Here is a 6520-nt window from a genome sequence, read left to right on the forward strand (position 1 = left end):
TACTACAATAATTTCCATGAAAAATAAAACTAAACGTTAAATTATCGTGAAATTTACCATGAATCCCATTAAGATCTGACCATTTACTAAGGTACTTTGTCACTTACTGGAAAAATCACGGAATACCATAACAAAAGATCAAACTACAATGAAATTATCCGATAATTAGGTTATTAACCGTTCCACTGAGTTCACTAAATACCGTATTTTACGGACTATAAGGCGCACTGGACTATAAGGCGCATTGCCCATGAGCGCCTTATAGTCCGTCTCGGTTCATATATAAGGCGCACCGGACTATAAGCCGCAGTCCGGTGTGCATTATATGTTATTGAAAGCGGCGGCAGGCAGACTTTGCCAGCGGCCGCTTAACCCCCCGCGTGCCAGCCGCTTCTATTGGAAGCGCTCGGCAGGCGAGGAGGGGCTCTATCAGCAAAATCATGCTGATAGAGCCCAACCGTAAAAGTTATATTAAACTACCCCCCCCCCGTTTTAAAATAAAACCCTGAAACAGAATGTGAAACTTACCGAACGGTGCAGGGTGGGCGGGCATTCAGGCCTCCTCTTCCTCCGATGTTCCGTCCTCCTCCTCCGGCGCTCGCTAACTGATAATGGCCTGGGCGCATGCGCAGTAGCTGTAGTAGAAGCACTATGATATTGCGCATGCGCCCAGGCCATTATCAGTACGCGAGCGCCGGAGGAAGTGGTCAGGACATCGGAGGAAGAGGAGGCCTGAATGCCCGCCCTGCACCACTCGGTAAGTTTCACGTTCTGTTTCAGGGTTCTGTTTCACGCCGGCGTGACAGCAGGGCTGCCGGACACTTCCCATTCATTTCTATGGGAGCCGGCATGCGAGCGCTCCCCATAGAAATGAATGGACTGCTTTTTTCCATTCATTTCTATGGGGAGCGCTCGCATGCCGGCTCCCATAGAAATGAATGGGAAGTGTCCTGCAGCCCTGCTGTAACGCCGGCGTGTACGGCTGTGATACACGCCGGCGTTCCGTAGTGTGAATGCACCCTTACGGTGCCTTTTATGTATGTATGGAAGCGGCACGCAGACTTTGCCACCGCTTCCATCCATATACAAGGCGCACCGGACTATAAGCCGCACTTACGATTTCTGAGGAAATCGTAGGTTTTTATGTGCGCCTTATAGTCCGGAAAATACGGTAGTCATAGGACATCAAAGAATTATTTTGCTATCCGATGCTTGAATGCAGCACATTTGTTATTATTGCAAATTTTTTAATTCAATTATAAAATATTTTTAAATGGTATATGGCAGTATTTCTCAACCCTTTCATGACAAAAATTCCAACCAAGTATCCCCCAATGGATATCACACTGTCAGTCATGTGACAGACCCTGCTCCCGATCTCACGTGGGGGAGAAAAACAGGCACACGTAATACCAAGCAATTCCTTTTGCTTATTGGGGCACCTGTGATATACCGTATATACTCAATTTTTGTGCTGAAAAAGCCCCCCTCGGCTTATACTCGAGTCAGCAAAAAAAAAGAAAGTATTTATTTTTTTATTTTTTTTGGGAGGGGGGTCTATGACCAGCTGCAATAGTGATGTATAGAATCTAATAGTGAAAAAAAAGAAGCTTTAAAAAAAAAAATATATATCAAAAAAATAAAGTAAATAAAAGTTGTAAATCCCTCCTTTCCCTAGAATACATATAAAAGTAGAAAATGACTGTGACACACATACACATTAGTTATCCCTGTGTCTGACAGTGCCCGGTCTACTGAATATAGGGGATCTGCAGTGCTCCTGTTCTGTTGGGAAGGGGTTAATAGGAGCACTGCAGATCCCCTATATTCAGCCAGGCTGAATTCCAAGTGGGGGAAAAAAAAAACAGTCCTCAAGCTCAGGGAAGGGACAGACAGACAACAGAAACACCCCCTCCCCTTCCCCAGCAACTACTGCACCCAAAAACTCCAACCATTTTAATTTTTGAAATTTTCCAGTAGCTGCTGCATTTCCCCCCCTCAGCTTATACTCGAGTCAATAAGTTTTCCCAATTTTTTTGTGGTAAAATTAGGGGCCTCGGCTTATATTCGGGTCGGCTTATACTCGAGTACTGTATATACGGTACACACACTAAAGCAATGTCTTTTCAGCACAGACCAGGCGCTGTTGTAGAGGAGACCTGCCCCCTTAACCCCAACCTGATACCCTCTGACATTTGCCTCTGCCCTTATACGGGTTGCCCTAACATTGAATAGCATATTATTTCTATAGATTATAAAAGATTACCAATGTTTGCCATGGAGTTGCTGCTAATACAGTAAGTTTTTAACATTTACATAGTAAGTGTCACAGTGTTTAAAGAGTATAGCAATGTACATGTCCACCAAATAAGCCAAGCTGGTGGACACACGTGCTCAGTCACTCTCCCCAGTCATACCGATCCTCCATTCACTGAAGAGAGCAGCCATTTATAAGAACTTTCTGTCCAACTTGTCAGGGAGGGAGCAAAGTCTGTTCGATAGTATTGAAATATGCCTGAGAAGGCTGGAGAGGCAAGTAGGGCCATATTGTCAGCTGCCAGAGGGGGAAGGAGACTTATTGTATCCATATCCAACCAGGCAGAAGGAGGACGCAAGCACACAAATTATTAGAAAAATATATTTAAGTCATACAGTAAGGACACCTAATACGGGCCCCCATACAGTAAGGCTATTAACTTAGGGCATATAACAGTTGCCCTTACTGTGTGGCCTGCAATAAGGAAATAATAAGAAGTAATACTGTATGGGTCCAATTAAAGAAGTAATATATTGTGTGAAGGGATCACTAAAGAGGGCATTATACCATGTGGGCACCAGTAAAGGGGGTGTTATATGGGGCCCCATATTTCCTAGTGGACTAGGAAATTGATATTAATACATTTAATAGATACCAATCTATTAAAAAAAACAAAAACTTCCCAAACACTTACCGTATATACTCGAGTATAAGCCGACCCGAATATAAGCCGAGGCCCCTAATTTTACCACAAAAAACTGGGAATCTTATTGACTCTAGTATAAGCCGAGGGGGGAAATGCAGCAGCTACTGGAAACTTTCAAAAATTAAAATGGTCAGAGTTTTTGGGTGCAGTAGTTGCTGGGGAAGGGGAGGGGGTGTTTTGGTTGTCTGTCTGCCCCTTCCCTGAGCTTGAGGACTGCTTTTTTTTCCCCCCCACTTGGAATTCAGCCTGGCTGAATATAGGGTATCTGCAGTGCTCCTATTAACCCCTTCCCGACGGAACAGGAGCACTGCAGATCCCCTATATTTAGTAGACCGGGCACTGTCAGACACAGGGACACCTAATGTGTATGTGTGTCACAGTCATTTTCTACTTTTGTATGTATTCTAAGGAAAGGAGGGATTTACAACTTATAATTTTTTTTTAAAGCTTCTTTTTTTCTTTCACTATCTTATGGGAAATTCTATGCATTGATACTGTGGCTGGTCATAGACTCTCTCCCCCCCTCCCCCCCCAAAAAAATAAAAAAAATAAATAAAATAAAAATAATTCAGATGGTGCTAAAGGGATTCTCCGAGCTTGGCTATATACCGATATGGCTGCTTTCTATTGGGAACAGTGCCGCCACTATCTGTGGGTTGAGGGTGGAATTGCAGATCCCTTAAATTAGCATTTACACTCATCCCATAGACCAATGTGGTGAGGTTTTTACTAGAAAGCTTTCCACTGCCCGTGAACACACACATATAATGGAGGACGCAATCTTTGCAGCTAATAGTGTTTCCCCTTTGAGAAGTTAAGCTCTGCATGTGAATATTTTAGATTGAATCAGATGGGAGGGTTTTAGACGACATTTACTGCTGTTCGGAGGTCGGTTATGGAAAAACTTGTAAGCCATGATTCATGTCACCCACATGGAGAGTTACTATGACATTTTCCGTGTGTCATGCAGTTTGTAGTCAGACTGCTCTTTTCTCTGTTACAATAGACAGAGTATCCATAACAGATTACGCAAGATGACAGTCATCATGGGGCACGGCCTTACTGTCTCCTACCGAACCAACTAAGGAGGATATGAAAATGTACAGTCATCCCTGTAATGGAACAATGGACACAAATGTACCGTACATACATCAGCCTGCCATAATGGGAAAGGGAGTCTGTCCCCTAGCAAATGTGGTCCAAGGATCCAGTGATCTGGTCATGTGTACACAAGACTCATTGAGGTGCATGGGAAAGCCTATCCTGTCCGATCCACCCAAAAAACTAATGTAGGCCATGATACAGTCACATAGTAGATGGACAAAGACATCAGCAAGTCCTACCTATAACCCTACAGTGCTGATCCAGAGGAAGGCAAGAAACCCCATGAGGCAGTGACCCCAGCATATCAACCCCGCCCTACTGATACATAGGTTAGGGTCACTTGAATCAGACTGTTTATTTTGTGAAATGATGGATCCATTGCTAATTTTTTTTTAGAGATATGTAATTGAACTCTTTAGAGCAATGAGAGTTTTTCCGCTTACCTAAAAAACAGAAATATCTTGACAATGGAGGCTGCGATTCGCCCTTTGATTCAGGTGACCCTATCCTATCAATCTCTGTGGCTGGGTTCTGATGACAGACTCCCTTTAAAGGAGAAGCAGGAAAGATGGGCAAGCAATATTTTGTTATGCCTAGATAACTGGCTGAGATCATCTCCAAAATGGTAGGACTTGGAAGATGTTCCCAGTATGCAAAATTTAGTTTGTACCTACCAAATGTGGTCCAAGGATTGAGTGATATGGTCATGTGTACACAAGGCTCATTGAGGTGCAAGGGAAAGCCCATAGTGTCTGATCCAGCCAAAGAACTAATGTAGGCCATGATACATAGTCACATAGTAGATGAGGTTGGATGAAGACACCAGCAAGTCCTACCTATAACCCTACAGTGATCCAGAAGAATGCAAAAACCCCGTAAAGCAGTGACCCCGATCAGCAGGATGATGCTCCTGCCACACTGCAAAACATGTTGTGGGCATTACAAGGTTTATTCCAAGACTTTTTTTCTTGACCTGTCAATAAGAGGGTAGGCCATCAGTATCTGATCGGTAGGAGTTTTGAGACCCCAGCCTCACGCTGATCAGACTGCTCCAGGTGGGAGAATCTACTGCTCTAGACAGGGCCGAAGCAACTCTGCTCCTAGTCAAGTAATAGTCGTAGAACCACAGACCCATCCATTCTATGGCGGTGTACCGGGGTACAGTAGCTATGTACCCGATCCTTGATAGGAGTAGAGCAGCCGCCAGGCCCCATCCAGGGCATAAGAGTGGAGTGGATGGCATCTGTGCACAGCCTTAGTAATATTCATGGCAACAAAAGAGTTCCCAAGCCATTTGTATTCAGCAAAGAGAAGATGCCCCTTTAGGTCATGACTTATAACGCTGAAGTCTTCCATGATGTAATGTATGTCAGAGATACCTTTCACAGGTTGTAGATACAGAAGTCAATCAACGCCTTTTAATGATAACATATGCCATAGACTATCCAGGTGTTCTAGAATGAGTAGATGTGTGAGTCATGGCTCCATCCATGACAGCTGCAATGTAGGACACAGCAATCTTCATACGGAGCAGGACAATAGACAATATTTTTCCAATGGTCATAACTTTGTCTAATTTTCCGCCATTTTATTTTTTTTCGGTTCCATAGTAAGCGTCATCGCCTTGGATACAGACAGTGATCATTGCTTTTAGACACCTTGGAGGGAATTTATTAAACACATCTGCACCTGGCATAGATGGGCCTTCACGTGGTGATGCTGCGGCCTGACAAATTTATTGTAACTCATGCTAGGACACTTGAACGTTATATATGAAATCTACACCAGCTCCTGACTGGCACGGATTTCCATTCAGTGGGCAATACGGTGGCTCAGTGGTTAGCACTGCAGCCTTGCAGCGCTGGAGTCCTGGGTTCGAATCCTGCCAGGAACAACATCTGCAAGGAGTTTGTATGTTCTCCCCATGTTTGCGTGGATTTCCTCCCATACTCCAAAGACATACTGATGGAGAAAAATGTAGGTTGTGAGTCCTATATGGGTCTCACAATCTACATAAAAAAAAATTCCATTCAGGAACACAGGCGTGTCTCTTAAAAGGGATTCTATGATTAAAAATATCTTTTTTTAACCAAGTACACGTTCGGCCACATGAAAATGACTGACCAAGTCAGTTGGCCATTTTCTTGTGGCCTTTCCCATTCGGCCACATGAAAATGGCCAACAGACGTGCAGTCAGCAGCTTTTGGATGAAGACATGAAGGTGATGCAGGAGAAGAGGCGGACCAGAGAAGAAGATAAAGGCATCGCTGGAGAGTTTTCGAACAGCACAGGGGACGCCCTCAGTGCTGTCTGAAAACTAATTCACATATGGAAGAAAGAATTTCTCAGGAACGGCGGCGCGAATCTGAATAATACAGGTAAGAGAAGAATAGCTTTTCTTAAAGAGGACCTTACACCTCCTGGGGCACATGCGGTTTAATACACCGCTAGAA

This window comes from Leptodactylus fuscus, chromosome 4 (assembly GCF_031893055.1).
Source record: "Leptodactylus fuscus isolate aLepFus1 chromosome 4, aLepFus1.hap2, whole genome shotgun sequence".
NCBI classification, from domain to species: Eukaryota; Metazoa; Chordata; class Amphibia; order Anura; family Leptodactylidae; genus Leptodactylus; species Leptodactylus fuscus.